Source organism: Hemicordylus capensis, chromosome 2 (genome assembly GCF_027244095.1).
Source record: "Hemicordylus capensis ecotype Gifberg chromosome 2, rHemCap1.1.pri, whole genome shotgun sequence".
In the NCBI taxonomy this organism is placed as follows: Eukaryota; Metazoa; Chordata; class Lepidosauria; order Squamata; family Cordylidae; genus Hemicordylus; species Hemicordylus capensis.
Window position 1 is genome coordinate 320,735,081 of NC_069658.1, and position 17,441 is coordinate 320,752,521.

General features: G+C 43.3%; 1 long non-coding RNA gene across 1 annotated transcript in view; it reads right to left on the reverse strand.

Annotated features, from left to right (window-relative positions):
* LOC128341645 (uncharacterized) overlaps window positions 1-17,441 on the reverse strand; it is a 57,861-nt gene that overhangs the window by 24,146 nt on the left and 16,274 nt on the right. Inside the window, exon 3 of the long non-coding RNA XR_008314499.1 lies at window positions 15,362-15,450. This is a non-coding gene — a long non-coding RNA (uncharacterized LOC128341645). The remainder of the gene's footprint in view (window positions 1-15,361; window positions 15,451-17,441) is intronic.

Sequence of the window (17,441 nt, forward strand, 5' to 3'; positions counted from 1 at the left end):
GGGTTAGGTTCCAGCTTTGCACAAGTAGCATGGAACTTCCATTTGCCCAAGGAAGGCAGGATTTCCACCCACTCCCCCTCCATCAGCACTTGACACTATTCCTAAGGGTCCTCTGATCTTCAGGTTTGGATTGGGGGGAGCACTGAGGGTTACAGGGCAGAGGTGGTGGCAAGAAAGCTCTGTTCTGCATGTGGTGCAGCACTGCTCACAGTTCTCTGGCTCCAAGCTTTTATTGTTTGTGCTGCAACATGGCTTAATCTCTGGAAGTTCTTTTAAGGAAGAAATTGTGCTGCAGAGCCTAAAAGACTCTGAATCTTCAGGGTACAACCCAACCCAAACCCCGTTGTACAGAATCTCTTTGAATACTGTCTTACATATGTTTCAGTTTGTTTCAAACATTTCTATCCCTTTTTTCATTTCTTGGGGGTGGGGAACAACCTCTTCTACAGTAGCTAAAATCAATCAGTCCAAAACACACACAATAATTTTTAAAGCCAGATAAAAAGCAGTACAGAAAACCCCAACATAAAACAATCCATCAGCAGCAATAAAACAACACAAGGAATGAGGGTGTACTGAACAGTTGGTTGGAAGAGATTGTGGAATGTAGAAACCTCTTCCTACTTATTTGAAAAGCTCACATTTGCCAAGGCACATCATCTTATATTGATGACTAGAGCACAAGACCCAAGGGAAGTGGGATGGGGGGTGCAAAACCACCCCTCCCACCACAAGGTTCCATATCAGCTTCTGTTAAGTCACACAGACAGGCTTCTGGCTGAGATAAACACAGAACAGCCGTTTACAGCAAAACAAAAACACGTATTTTCATTTGCTGCCTGTGGAGAGGCAATGTGCTTCTGACTAACACTGGAGACAAACAACCAAGGATGTCTAACTCCAGACCATGCACTGCTCGTGAACTTCCTGGGGGCCTTTGGCTGGCTACTGTTGGGAAAAGTCATAAGAATGTTTGTTTGTTTGTTTGTTTGTTTGTTTGTTTCTATACCGCCTGATATGTACATCTCCAGGCAGTGTGAGATGTAATACAAGGAAAGCTCTGCTGAATCAGGCCAAAGGACCACCTGATCTAGTATCTATGGCCAACCAGTGGCCAACCAGATGCCTCTCTGCAGCCCACATGCAAAGCTTGTAGGCAAAGGTCCTCCTCCAGGGTTTGCCCTCTAGATACTGGTGTTCAAAACCAAGCTGCCATAATATCTAGAGTTCTATTTAGCCTAGAATGTCATTGGGATGGACTTGTTCTCTATGAATTTGGATATCCCACTCTCTTTTAAAACCATCTAACCCAGTTGGCCATCACCAAATCTTGTGACAATAGATTTCATAAATCAGGCAAAGCTATGTTGCAATGCAAACTAGTCCATCACTTGTGTCTGATGCAAAGGGACCCTGAAGTCTTTGCTTACTTAGGGCAGATTTTCACAATATTTTTTTTAATATCACAAGCAGAATTTTTGTAGTCACCTTATGATGGATATCCATACAAATGTCATTTCTAATCTCAACATACATGTTATACTATAGATGTTATACATCTATATAATATATATATACAACATACATGTTATACTATACTATATATTTTTCTATATATATAGAAAAAGAAAAAGATCAAGACTTTCCAAAGTGCACTGGGCAATAGGGATGTGCACAAAACCGGTTTGCCTGGTTCGGTTTGAATTCGAACCAGGTTAGAACCAGGAGGGGGTGGTTCGGTTTTGGTTTTGCTCGAACCTCCCCCTGGTTCGGTTTGAATGCAAACAGTTTTGAACCAGTTTGAACCAGTTCAGAAATCCAAAAATTGGTAGGATGGTAGCTGGCACCCAGGGGTACCTGCCACCCAAACCCCAAAGCAATCGGACACTTGTACAATTTTTAATGAATTTTTGAAAATTATTTTTATTTTTTTCTCATAGGTTATAATGGGACTCAAACCAGCCCATTATTCCCTATTGTGGAGCACCCATGGGTGCCAACAACCATGCAAACCCCGAAGCAATTGGACACCCCTATGATTTTTTATGAATATTTGAAATATTTTTAATTATTTTTCTCATAGGGTATAATGGGACCCAAACCAGCCCATATCCCCTATTGTGGAGCACCTAGGGGCACAAAAGTGGGATGGGTGGTAGACAACCAGGGGTGCCTACTATCCACAAATTTCCAAGGCAATCAGACACTCCTCTGATTATTGGTGAATTTTAAAATTATTTTGGAATTCCTCATAGAGAATAACGAGGATTGCAGCAAATGTATCGCTTCACGTCGGGGAGAAAGGGGTGTCCTAGAGTGGAGTGTGGTGGGTGGTAGTTCCCAAGGTGGGCAAGGAAGCTATCAGAATTATTTGAAAGGAATTGGGCAAAAGGCTGATTTTTAAGTGATTCCTGAACTTTACGTGACTTTAAGGTTTTTCTCCATAAAGAAGCATGGAGGTGTCAGCAAATGTATAGCTTCACGTCGGGGGCAAAGGGGTGTCCAAGAGCAGAGTGTGGTGGGTGGTAGTGCCCAAGGGGGCCAGGAAGCTATCAGAATTATTTGAAAGGAATTGGGCAAAGGCCTGATTTTTAAGTGATTTTTGAAGTTTATGTGTCTTTAAGGTTAGCAGATGAGCGTGGATTCATGGTTTGTCACTGAAAATCTTATATGCTACCAAAGAATCTACACTCAGAACACTTCAGAAACAACAAAACCCAGTACCCCATGGGTTAGCAACCCATGGAGGTGGTTGGCACCCTCGCTCTGGGCCACCCCAGCACCCCCCAAGTGCAGTTATGGGGCTGCTGAAACCTGCATTCTTCCCTATGGAGAAAAACCTTAAAGCCACTTGTGGGGTGCTGGGGTGGCCCAGAGTGAGTGGTGGTCTAGTGCAAAGAGGGTGCCAACCACCCCCATGGGTTGAAAGGGGGGCACCATTTTTTAAAATGGAAAAAAAAATTTAATGGCCACCGAAAACAAAATGGCCATCGTGCATGCTCAAATGGCCTCTACAAGGCCCTAGGCCAGGCATCCCCAAACTGCGGCCCTCCAGATGTTGCTGAACTACAACTTCCAGCATACCCAGCCACAAAAAATTGTGTCTAGGCATGCTGGGAGTTGTAGTTCAGCAACATCTGGAGGGCCGCAGTTTGAGGATGCCTGCCCTAGGCTATGCCAGGCCTCTCAGAGGCCAATTGAGCATGTGTGGTGGCCATTTTGTTTAACGCAGCCATAAAAAAAAACAAATTTTAAACATGGACACCTCACATGCTCAAATGATGGTTGTGAGGCCCTCAGCCCAGGATGGGCTGCAGCAGTGAATTAAGAGGCCAGCAGGGGCAGGGGGAACCTTTGCAGATCCCCCCCCCATAGTATTTGGGTATTTCATGAGCCCCAGCATACTGAAGTTTGTAGTTTTACAGCATTTTTTGGTCTGGCTATGTCCACCGCTAAATAGTTTTTGAAATATTAAAAGATGAATGAGCTTGACTTGTATTTTTCACCTGATATTATGGTAAAGTTATCTGAAAGATGGGTGTCAGTTGTTTGGACTGGGGGCGCAATTTCAGTGCTTGCCCTAGGCGCTGTTTTCCCTAGATACGCCTCTGCACCCACCTGCCTTTCTTGGTAGTGTTACTACAACTGAGATGATCCATCCAATAGGGAGGCACAGCTCAATTCTGTGGAGGCTGCAAGTGGTGTCTTCTCTGTGCCCTCTCCAAAAGAGGTCAACAGAAAGAACACTGCAGCCGTGTGCTGTGTGTTCTTTCTGTCCCTAGCCATTAGGGGCCAAGAGTCAGTCCACCAACTAGTTTTCCACCTATATGTGTGAGTAGTTTCCATCGTTACCAGGCACACACCGCTCAGGCAAATGCAATGTGTGAACCAGATGAACTGATGCCTAACCTACTGCACAGCATGGTTATTATGAAGATTAGAAAAATTATACTGTAGCCTGCCCTGAGGTCTTGAGGCAGGGCTGGAAAGAACTAGAAACAAAAGTAAAGCACAGTGTCTGGGAGGCCTTGCACTCTCCAGACTCTCTTGAAAATGGGTGTGGGGTCTGAGCTTGGGTTTGAAGATGAAAAATTGAGTGGTGTTCATAACATGTACTCCAACTTTGTTAATAATAATAATAATAATAATAATAATAATAATAATAATAATACAACCAGTTTCATTTGTTAGCTGCCCCCTAACAAATTGTTCTCTGGGCAGCTCACAACAGAGGATTACCACATACAATAAAAACACATGACATTTATGCACGTAGGGCCTGGGGCATCTCAAGGTATTGCAGCATATGAAGTGAGATGCCAGCTGTTGCCCTGCTACACGCCCCTAGTGGGAGCCATCCCCGTTTCAATGCTTGGAAACGTGAAAGCAGCGTGGGGAGCGAAGAAAAGGGAAGGTTGCAACCTCTTCTCATGCTTCTTGCAAGCTTTGCAAGGAATCTGAGGAGGGCAGCCCTCTCTCTTTTCCCAACACTCCTTCCAAAGCTTGCTCGAGTCAGATTGATCCGAAAGAGCGGCTTCAACGGTGGAGTGTGGGCATCTTGCCACCCTGTGGGTGCCCCAAATAATCCACTATTGGAAGTGACTGCCTTGCCTGATCTCATAAAAGTGCCACCCCTGCATGTTCCCCAACCATACATCTGAGCCCACGTGCATACATTTTATCTGTGGGTGGCAATCATACAGAATGAGGGGACGCATTCAGGCAACACATTCAGGCACCATGGTCACATCGTCTGCCTACACCCACTCATTCTACAGCTGTTCATTGTGTGAGCTTTAGAACATAGAATTGTGCCCTGGATCTCTGTACTAGTTTGCATTCCTACATCTCAGTGTTCTATGGAATATTACATTACAAACAAACATACAGAGAGAATGCCCAACATGCAGGTTAAACCAAAGACTTCCCTTTGACCAATAAACTCACCTTGTGGTGAAGTGGTGGGGCGAAGTGGTGAATTCTTTTTTACTTTCAAAGCAAGTCCACTGACTTCAGAGGAGAAATCAGAAGCGGACTATGATTGTTGCCTCATATTCTGCACTTTAGGAAGCAGGGGATTCTTTCTCTCATGACACTACTGTGTGCCTGAGGACTGAAGAACTACTCCTTAACACTCCTTAAGCCCTGTCCTGCTGCTGCTCTGCCACACCAAACCACTGATCTGTTAAGCTATAAACCATGCTAAATAAACATGTGACAATAGAGAGCACTTTAATAAAAACTTTAAACTCTTCACTCTTTCTTTCCTATCTTCCTGTCATTTTGTTCTTCCCAGCTGTCCGCAGATATATTTTGAGGTCTCACATCCAGACCACCCTCCTTTTCATCACAGTAATGATGTGGAGCTACTTTCTTTGATCACACACAGGCAGACAGAACAAATGGTGCCTCTAGAGACCATACTCCCTGACAGCAGTAGGCAGGTGTTCCTTGAGCAGCTGCCAAGGCACCACCACAGGCTACCTGGCAGAATATGGATGATGAGGTACATGCACCTGTTTCTTTGAAATCCAAAAGCTAGAAGACAGAACAGGTTACCAGGTGGAGGATGCCACTCCACCAAAGAGTAAAAAACTGGGACTTGACCTCATTACTCATTTGCATCATAAAAGGATACAGAAAGCCAAGGTGAACTTGACCTTTCAGACCTGCCAAGCAGAAGACCAACATCCAACTCTTCTTGGTAATTATCCAGAGTAGGAAATGGGCAGAGGGCACCTGAGAAAGTTGTTTTAAACAAGTTGTTCTGGTAAGAACTAATCTGCCTACTTTCATTTAGCTATAATCTTAATTGATAATTACCATCTTCACAAGTTAGCCCACTTGTCCTCAACCATTCATACATCTACCATCTTGAATTGGGATGGATGACATAATTACAAACTATGCCATTGAGGTGTCCCTATGTGTCACTCACTACAACTGTACCAAATTTGGTTCAAATCGTTCGGCAGTCCACAAGTTAGCCCACATGCGCCTCAAAGATTCACACATCCACCATCTTGAATTGAGGTGATGACATCATCACACACTATGCCAATTAAGTGTCCCTACAACTGTACCAAATTTGGTCCAAATCAGTTCCCACTTGCACCTCAAATGTTCATGTGTCCGCCATCTTGAATTGGGCTGGATGACATCATAACTATGCCATTGAGGTGTCCCTCTGTGTACCTACAACTGTAGCAAATTTGGTTCAAATCGGTAGGGAGTTCACAAGTTAGCCCACTCACATCTCAAAAGTTTACACATCCACCATATTGAATTGGGGTGGATGATATCATCACAAACTATGCCATTGAGGTGTCCCTATGTGCAACTCCCTACAACTGTACCAAATTTGGTCCAAATTAGTTCCCACTTGAGCCTCAAATGTTCTTGCATCCGCCATCTTGAACTAGGGTGGATGGCATCATAAAAAAATACCTGTTGTCTTTAAGGAACATAAAGAGGGTGTCCCATTGCGACATCCCTATGTGTCCCTACAGCTGTAGCAAATTTGGCTCAAATCAGTTAGGTGGTTCACAAGTTAACCCACTTGTGCCTCAAACGTCCACCAGCTCGAATCAGGGTAGATTACATCATTACAAAATATGCCGTTGAGGTATTCCAATGTGTCCCTACAACAGTACCCAGTTTGGTTCATATTGGTCTAGGCATTACGAAGTTGATAGGGGGACACATACACACACACACACACACACACACACACACACACACAGAATGCCGGCTGATCTCATAAGCTTACTTTCCTTAAGGAAAGTAGGCTAAAGACAGATTTAAACAAAGGCAAGTTAGGCACCAGGGATATTACCAATCTTCACCCATAAGCCAAGCACAGTAGTTACATATGCCAAATTCATTCAATTGTACCAGGACATTTTAATGAACATATGAAGAATAATTACTGCTAAAGAACTATCAGTTTTATCAGATAAAATAAGCTTTGTGTGACGACTCCTTGGAACTGACTCATCAGTCTCAAAACCATCAGCATATGCTGGGCTTCATATAAAACCTTGGGTGGAATTTTCTGAAAAGTCTTTCTATTTGGATGTTTTCAGATATGAAAGCAAGGACATCTACAAGATATGAATAGACACACACCACAACCTAAAGTTTCCTATTTCCAAATGACATTCAAGTTACATAAATATCCAATATGGTTATAAGCACTAAAATCTGATGGTTCAAAGTCTCATATTTACAATGAATCTGTCCGCCTACAGAGATCAATAGAGATTTAGGGATTTATTTTGTTTCATCTGCATTGTAAACATTGAACCATTTCATATCATCATATCCATGGCTGGAAAACGGAGAACCTATTCCTGTGGTCTGAATTTTCGGCATTGTTGGGTCAGCACTGTGCCAACCTGACACTTATCCAGGAGCGACAGCCAGAGTTCAGATATAAGATTAACAATCTGGGTAAATGTCAGATTGGCAAGGTGCCAGCCCAACTTCACAGAAAATTTCTGGGTTCACATTGTAGGAGTTGGGAAAACACACCCCATGGGAATCTCAGATTCCCTGTTTATCAGCGATGGATCTGATTGTGTGATCTGGTCCATAAAACTCCTTAAAAGTTTTTTTTTTAAAGAGACTTTCCTTAAAGACAACAGACACAATCCAAGCAAACACTTTAAAGTGACACTGATTTCAGTGGGAACATTAAATTGTGCTTAAATCTCTCCAAATGAAACCAATGGAACTTGAAGAATCACCATGTTCAGTTCTGCAATTTCTGGGTTCACATTGTAGGAGTTGGGAAAACACACCCCATGGGAATCTCAGATTCCCTGTTTATCAGCGATGGATCTGATTGTGTGATCTGGTCCATAAAACTCCTTAAAAGTTTTTTTTTTAAAGAGACTTTCCTTAAAGACAACAGACACAATCCAAGCAAACACTTTAAAGTGACACTGATTTCAGTGGGAACATTAAATTGTGCTTAAATCTCTCCAAATGAAACCAATGGAACTTGAAGAATCACCATGTTCAGTTCTGCAATTCTTTTGAAATTGATGAGTCTTTTACTGAAAAAATTCACGGGGCGAGGGAACAGAGTGTGAAATAGCTGAATAAGATTTTATAACAATGTGTGATTCTATTGTATCTGGTCTGAATAACGACCAATAATTTCCATCACATTAGAGTTAATTAACTCAGCACCGCTAGAAGGATGTTATTACCAGTCACTACTATTGTTAATTATCATGACACTTATCTTGTACTTTGTCACTAGGTGAGGTGTTTGTGTTTCTTGCCATTTGATTCTCCTGATTCTCATTCCCCCATGTGTGAGTATGTGTGTGTGTGTACCTGCTTACTTGGGATTAAATTTCATGGAAGGGTGTGCAAAGCAGTTCAAGCCCGAACCGGCCCAGTTTGGCTGGTTCGAGCACAAAACACACCAGCCCTCCAAAAAGGGGGGCCAGTCTGAATTCGAGCTGAACTGGGCCTAGTTTGGATCGAACCAGTTTGGCCCAATTTGACCAGTTCTAGTGCTTGCAAAGGGGAATTCAGTAAGGATTCCTTTACAAGCACTGGGAGAACGGTACAGGGTTGGAAAAGGGCAGGCGGAGGGGTGAGCGGAAGGTTACCTCTCAAGCCTCACCTCTGTGCGGCTCCTAGGGGGTGGCAGCCAGCGGTGGCTCTCCTAGGCCCTGCTGGGGCTCCAGTTTGACCACAGACCCAGTTCAACCCCATTTCTAGGCATGAACCAAACTGCTGGCTGGTTCGTTAGAGCTGGTATGCAAACCAGGTGGTTCAGTTAGAGTTAGAGTCTAACTAAAACCCAACCATTCATGGATCTAATGGTGGACTGTACCCAACATAAACACATACTACAATAATGTAGTATGAAACCATGAAACTTTTTGTTGTTTTTGCTGCTGCAGACTAACATGGCTACTCCTCTGGATGATAAAGTATAATAGATTAAAATAAATGAGAAGTTCCTTCTGCTCCTTATAAGTAATATTGTAAAATCTGTGAAGATTTTTTTAAGGTAGCCTTTCATCAGTTACATTACAGTTGTTCTACATCTTTGAAGTTCTCTCTGCAGTCAAAACTGTAAAATGCACAGTTCTTCTTAAAATATAACTGAACAGGGGGAATCTAAAGGGAGAAAGCATGGTTATCACAATATATTCCAATGGTTTTTCCCATGACACTCTATAGATGCAAAAGCTGGACTTTAAAGAAGCAAGATAGAAAAAGTATTGATGCTTTTGAACTTTGGTGCTGGAGAAGATTTTTGAGGATACCATGGACAGCCAGGAAAACAAACAAATGGATCATAGAATAAATCAATCCAGAATTTCCACTCAAGGCACAAATGACCAGGCTCAAACTATCATACATGGGACACATTATGCAAAAACCTAGCTCCCTTGAGAAGTCCATAATGTTGGGGAAAGTTGAAGGAAAGCAAAGAAGAGGATGACCAGCAACAAGGTGGATGGACTCGATTACGACAGCAATGAATGCACCACTGAGATACCTTAAAGGCCAAGTTGAAGTCAGATCATCCTGGAGAGAATCTATCTATGTGGTCGCTAAGAATTGACACAGACTTGACGGCACTTAACCAATCAATCAAACCCAGTTTGCAGCTTGAGATCAAGAGTCAATGGGTCAAAATATTCTTTCACAACATGCAACAGAAAAAACATTTGGTACTGCAATTCAGGCAATCATATAGAAGAGGGACTTATTCACAAGAATGAGTGGCCATTTCCACATTTGTTTGTTTGTTTGTTTGACATATTTTTATACCACCCAAAACTTGCATCTCTCAGCGGTTTACAACAAAATAACATGATGGCCACATGATTGTGGCCAACTGATGAATGCAAAAAGTTATCTTGCAAAGAAAGTTGTGTGAAATAAATAATAAAATACCCTGAGATGTCTTCCTAAGAGTGACATCAGATATATCTGTTTCTGTATCTGGTTTGTGCCAGTATCACACCACTTATCTGTTCTTGGCTTTAGCAAGAGGCCAGCTCCTTGAGATGTGCAACTCCTGTTTGCTCCAAAGATCCTCCCTTCCCTGCAGGTATCTTTAAGCTAATTGCACGTTTCCTGTGCACTCACCCCATGACCTACCTGATGTTATTACAATAAATAAGTCTTAGCAGCAGTTCTGAAGAACCAGAGTAATGGGAAATGTGTATTCAGTTGGATACGCTCACAGTGTTTTCACATATTTTTCTTTGCATCATCTAAGTACAAGGAGTGGCTTGCTGTTAATGCATTGTTTTGACAGAACCAACTCAATGGATGGGTGGGGGTTGTTGGAACTAGTCCATGCTGGTAGATGCTGCTCTTTTATCCCACTCATTGCTACAGCTACTGTAAAAATCTATGGCCTAACTCTTCCCTAGGACTGGCTAGCATGGATGACTCCAAGGGTAGTGGGTGCTCCCTGCAAGATATTCCTTGTTCCCCAATCCACCAGACTGCAACTTTATAGCAAAATGTCAAATAATACACTCCTAGTATATTATGGACCTATAGCTTGAATGAATTATTTTTAATTGTATGCAGCCTGAGCATACACACGACCCTGGTCCTGGGGCTGATGTTGCACTTGTGCCCTCTAACCCCTTAAAGGGCCAGGGCTAAAATCAGGCTTGTGGAGGAGGCAGCACCAGTATCCGCCTTAATCCAGCTGCTGCACACAAATAGCCCAACCTACGTTGGGCTGAGCTAGTCTGGGTTGGGCTGCTAGTGTGCACAGCCTGAATCTCTAGTAATAGGTGAAAATCCAGTTAACAGGCACAGATTAACACAGAGGAAGCGTCTGCCTACGGCTGCAAAATTTGAGAAGTGGCAGCAGCAGCAGCAGCTCCAGGGAGTGGGGGCGAGGGGGGATTAGTTTGAATTATATTTTATTGGTTTTAAAGATACAAATACAAAAATTGGTTTTAAAAATACCAAGATACAAAGATGAAAGAAAAAATGAAATTAATATAGGATCAAAGAAATGATGCATCTCCAAACTTACAATATCCATGAATAAAAACAGTTTTACATACTTGTTTAACAAACTTATAATCCACAAATAAAGTACCATCTTATCATCAGAGTTGTCTAATCCGACCAAACGTCCTTTTTAAACAAAATCCAAGAGAGAGGGTATAATGATGAAAAATGGCAACTCGATCAGTTATGAACTTCAAATTAAACCTGAATCTCATTGGTTTTTATATCATTCATGTACCTAACATATTATCTCTCAAAAAGTATTGGATGATTGCATCAAGGCAAACTAAGATGGAAATAGAAAATACCAGAAAAATAACAAAAATGCTCAAATTAGTAAATATAAAAATCTTATTTCCTACTAGACAAAGGAAAACTAGTAAGCTAATAGTCTTTAATGGAATAGGAGGGAGGGGGAGCCTTTTATTATCAATGAGCCAGGCCAGTTGGTAATGCTATTAAACTAAATAAAAATAATAAAATGAAGGAACAGGAAGAAGCCATAACATAAGAACTTGAGAAAGCTGAAACCTCCCAACGCAGCATATTCTAACTTGCCAGAGGACTGTGGGGGTTATGTTAACTGCTTCCTCTCCCCTTTGGAAAAATAGTTCGTGTTATTTTAGTTGTCAGATAATAACGGACATGTGTTAATCTGGACTTTAGTGCCTGATACTAGTTGGGGAACTATACTATTAGGTAAATTCTTGTATTAACTCTTGCATTCCCTGTAAATATTACGTGGTAACTCTTTATTCGGTAATTCTACATTACCAAAGTATAGTCAAGCCCAAGTATTCCCTTGTCAATTCTGCTTGGTACTGCTGTTAAGAGGGAATTCAGTTTGGGCCTATTTTTCAGTCTGTAGGAAACTCCTCTGTGAAGTTGCTTTTTGAAGATTATACATATATTGAACATTATTATTCCCTGTGAAACTGCTTGATGGTAAACAGAGTAGGGAATTTAAGTAGGGTTTAACATGTCTGTTAAAATGATGTCTTACAACCAATTTTTTCTCTCAGTTATGGGAGAGCTTAATAAGATCTCCTCACAAATAGACAGTATGACTGCAAAGTTATCTTTTCAACAGGAGGGGTTTCAGACCAAACCAGAGGTTAGATCTCAGATGATTTCTAGTAAGACAGTGCAATCTGAACAACATTGCAGGATAGTTGCACTAATAAACAACTTCATTGCAGGATAGTTGCACTGATAAACAAATGTCTGAAGATCTGCATGTTACTCTATCAGACCTTGGAAATGACCATATGATGAGGGAATTAGTTTATCCTTTTCCTTGGATTTGGAAAAAAGCCATGGTGGCAGTAGCTGCAGGGAGTGGGGCCACCAGGTGAGGGGAATGTTCTCCCTTTTGCCCCTAAAGATTGCTAATGATGGGATGGGGCGCAGCAGTGGTGGCTAGCTGTAGCTGCAGGGAGGGTGAGGGGGTGAGGAGAGGTGCCCCCTTTTTTTACCTCTAAGCCCGCTGTGTGGGCAGCAGCAGCAAGCTACAGCTCTTTCCTCCTCCCCTCCTGCTAGCTGGCTGAATGGCCAGGCTCCTGCTAGCTGACTGAACAGACGCCGTGGCTTTTTTTTTCAGATCAAAGTAAAAGGGGGAACTTTCCCCTTGCACATCCACCAGAGGTGGGTTTTTTTAAGGGCGGAAAAAGCTTTTTTGTCTATGGGAGGCAAAAAGGTTAATCCACCCCTGCCAGTTATACCACAGCAGAATCAAGAGAACCATGATCTGAAGTCTGTGTAACTCAGTGGTGTGGTATTGGTGAGGCTGATTACAATCTTCTTTCTTCTGCTACTGTTCCCACTATTCAAGCAGATTCTGCATGGCCAGTAGTTCTGGGAGATTCAAAACCTTGCATACTGAGTCTACTTCAATTAGTCCAATTAAAGATTAGCAGTTTACCTATTTTGTATTTTCTGTCCTTTCAGAATTCAGAAACCAGTATCTACTGTACTCTCCCACATTTGTTGTTTTGTTTATTTAATGTATTTATTCCCTGCCCATACATCCGGATCCCCCCTTCTAGAGGTGTGTGAGCTGGCTCGGCTTGAAGGTTCAACGACAAACTGAACCAGGTCCAGTTTGGTTCTAGATCAAGCCAAACTGGCTCTGGCAGGGTTTGAAGCCCCTACCACACATTAAATAGGTTTTTTAGTGGTTATTCACAGCAGCAGCAACTGCCACAGGGGTGGTGGGAGTGGTTCCTGTGACCCCTGCCTGTCTCCCCCCCCCACCTGAGTGTCCAGGGCTAGCTCAGGCCCAGTTCAGGCCCGATTCAAGCTGGTTCAAGCGTTCTTCAACCCATTTGGGGCCTCTGTGCATGTGCACTGGCCATTTGCATGACCTGCTAATAATGTCATCACACATTATTAATGATCCTGCCTGACACCCCTGTCCCCACAGACGGTTTTTCTCATGAGTTTTGAAGGGGTATCTCCATGGGCTTACACTCTCATGAGTGATAGGTCCACTCAGGAATGACATCCAGTGTCATCGCAGAGAAGGAATATTCCATCACTGTTGGCAATGCTGAACCTGCTGTCCGGCCCTCTAGGGACTGCACACATTCACTCAAGGAGAAGAGCCTGTGCCTCCCTTCCCCAACATAATTGTGCAAAAAATAGGCCTGAGCCATTCAAGAATTCCCATCCCAGTGATCTAACGGGGTTGCCATGTTTATGTTGCCATTGCAACTGCATGTGCTTGTGAACATACAACTTTATAGCTTTGTTTTTTGAGAGCTAAGCACATAGTGGCCATCTTGCTATCCTGTCCCCTTTCTCTCCTAACTGCCAGGAGTGGGGAACAAGGGACAGAGTGGGAAAAGGACATGCTCTCATATTAGTACTACTACTACTACTACTACTACTACTACTACTATTATTATTATTATTAATTCGATTTCTATACCGCCCTTCCAAAAATGGCTCAGGGCGGTTTACACAGAGAAATAATAAATAAATAAGATGGCTCCCTGTCCCCAAAGGGCTCACATTCTTAAAAAAACACAAGATAGACACCAGCAACAGTCACTGGAGGTCCTGTGCTGGGGGTGGATAGGGCCAGTTACTCTCCCCCTGCTAAATAAAGAGAATCACCACAGTAAAAGGTGCCTCTTTGCCCAGTTAGCAGGGGATATAGCTTTCCCATTCGACAGGTTTGGAGGCTTGAGTTGTGACGTAGTGGCATCCCTGCTGCTGGACAACTGCTTTATTAGATCGGAGACAGGGAGCGGGGTAAGTGCTCAGAGAGGTGGCCAGTGAGAAGCACCACAGCCATGGAGTGCGCACAATCCTAGGCAGATCTGGGCCACCCTCTCTAAGATTATAGTCCCAGAAACTGCACGAGATGGCGTCCACATTTGGATGAAACACTGCTGCCAAAAAACCTCAGGTTATGGCAGTGAAACTCACGATAAACCAAAGATTCAAACCGAAGTTTGGCGAGGAAACTGCAGGTTTCTTTTGCGGCAAAATCACAGTTGTACGCATTCAGATGTTCACAAATTCAAACCTCTGCTCCATTTAACTGCAGTTTCGTGTTGTGTGTGGCTGCAGCCATAGTCAATACTTCCAATTACCGAGGGTGGGGGTGGGGGGAGATGCCGATTAACACAGCACAAACAACTTTTCTGTTAAATTCACCTTCTCTTACAAGCTTGTCCTGAACTTGGATCTCTCACTGGTTTTAGTCAAACATTTTTGAAACCTTAAGAACCACAGTTGTGTCCTACACCAAGTACACTGCTGGTGTTGTCAGACACTCAGCTCCAGCAAACAACTGGTGCTCTTCCAACATGTAAACTTTTGCTGAAAGTGTCAGAAGTGCTCAAGTCTAAAGCGACTCAGCCTTTTGAAGTCCTTTTTTTAAGAATGGTTAAACAGAACATTTCATTAATTATCCATGAGCACTGAATAACACTATCCAAATAAACTCTTCCCACCCCACCCCCCAGAAACTAGAATGAGTGGAAAGAGAGCTGACTGAACCACTCCCACCAAGTGATTTATTGAACAGCTTGATCCCTTTGCTTTTTCTACTCTCAAATTTGCTAAGAGAATCTCCAGTTTTTATTGCTTTGTTCGTTATGTTCAATTATTCAGTGACTGGTTTTGGAGAACATAGTTCAGCCTGTAAATTATTTACAAACTATTCCTGTGATTCTCTCTGTTTCCTGTAATTCTCTATTGACAGGCATTGGTTGATCACAAATGATTTCCAGTATTATTTTTCACTTGGAAGTTGAAAGTCTTCAAGTTCAGAAGTGAGAAATTTTAATTTAATAGGTACTGATTACAAGAAAATGAAAGGAAGGGTTTCCCAGACCTTTCTTCTCCAGAATCCTCATCAAGTTATCCTTAGATCAGCACAGTCCCCTTATGAAGGTAGGGGTGGATAAAACTCCTGTCAGGCACCTGCAACCAAGCAGAATGTAGTATTGTTAAGCAAAGTGTTCACTTGTTATCCTCATTCACATGTCATGCTCAATGCATATACAGTAGTATATGCTTCTATATGTCCCCTGCATTGGAGGAGAGTAGTATATGCTTCTATATGTCCCCTGCATTGGAGGAGAGTAGTATATGCTTCTATATGTCCCCTGCATTGGAGGAGAGCTGTATCCAGGTTCATTTTTAAAGTGAACTCATGGACAGTCATTCACACAAAACCATGCACACGTGTACAGACATCTGTATGCATATCCAGCACAATGTCCGAACTGGGCTTATGACTTTATTCTAAAGCTAATAGAGTTCAAGCTGTTGAATCTCATAAAGACCAGCAAGCTCCTTCTAAAAGTCTACATTCGTATATGGTAATACATTCCACAACTGAATATGAGTTTCGCTTTATAAGTAAATTGCTAGCTTGTTCAAACAGATGGTGCTGTGAGGAAATAATTTATAGGAACCGGAAGTTATATAATTAAGAAACCATACTGAAAAACAAGCACACTCATAAAATTCTATTTCATAAGAATGGTCATGACTTTGTTCACAGCACTTTTTTTTAATGCCGGCTGTTATGCAAAAGGGGAGAACCATGTACTTAGTCCAGTCCTTGTGGGTGATTAGAAGTTCCAGAGTAGCAACAGGGCTTTCACATCCCCCCCCCACACCTGCCCCCACCACAAACTCAGCAAGCAACAGCATATTGCTGACAGAAGCAGAAGGAGCTGTTCCAGTCAAGCCATGCAGGCAAGCCAGGCTGTGCGGTGGGGTGGGGGCCTGGGAAGTGAGGGTGAGCACTTTACACCTCACCTATCAACAGTTCACACTGCAGAGTCTTACAGCTCTAGCCTTAATACATGTTTTGATTGACCAATGGACTTGTAGGGCAGGACTGCACAGCTTTGGCCCTCCGGCTGCTGTTGGCCTACAGCGTCCATCATCCCCAGCCACAGTGACCAATAGTCAGAGATGATGGGAGTTGTAGTCCAACATCTGCAAGAGGGCTGAAGTTGGGCAGCCCTGTTGTAGGGTGTTTCTTTTGGTCTCCATTCAGACTTGAAGTCAAAGATTTCCAGAAGTATGTGTGTATGCATGTATGTATGTATTTTTACATTTATATCCCACTCTTCCTCCAAGGAGCCCAGAGCGGTGTACTACATACTTGAGTTGCTCTTTCACAACAACCTTGTGAAGTAGGTTAGGCTGAGAGAGAAGTGACTGGCCCAGAGTCACCCAGCTAGTCTCATGGCTGAATGGGGATTTGAACTCGGGTCTCCCCGGTCCTAGTCCAGCACTCTAACCACTACACCACACTGGCTCCACTCACAAAGTAGCCATTCCTACACTTAGAGGTCATTCACATGAGCAGCCCTACCCTGCTTGTGTGGAGCACCAGGTTCAACCCCAGTCCTGGCACTCTTCACCAGGGTAGCCTGGTGGCATTGTTTTTAAATATAGTGAGGTACAAGGGCGCGAGCCCATCCTTCTACCCCACTTCCCAGTCATACGAATGTTTGGGCTGCTAGAGCACCCGGCAGCAGGGAAATCCCCCCATGCACGGCAGTCCTCTCATAGTGCAGTGTGGGATTTCTGGAGGCCAGGCTCTGTCCCCCCAGCCTCCAGATGGCTGCTCTGCTCGCTGCAGCACAGATCGTGTGAGGGCACAAGGGGCCCAGCTGAAGGGGGGCTGTGCTTGTGGGGGGGGGATGGTAGAACTGATCCTGCCTCCCCTCCCCCCTGCCCTGCCCTCCATGGCCCTGGGACCGACAGTCATGTGAACAACTTTTTAGTGTGGTACTTTTCTGATTGATCCGTAAATTCACCTCTTCGGCCATCTTCCCTGTATAGGTTTGCTGAGAGGAAAAGACCAATGTAATGTCGGGTTAGCTATTCCGAACACAAGCCCTGTTTGGAAAACATCCCCCCTCCATTCAGTGAACACATGAGCGGGGGAA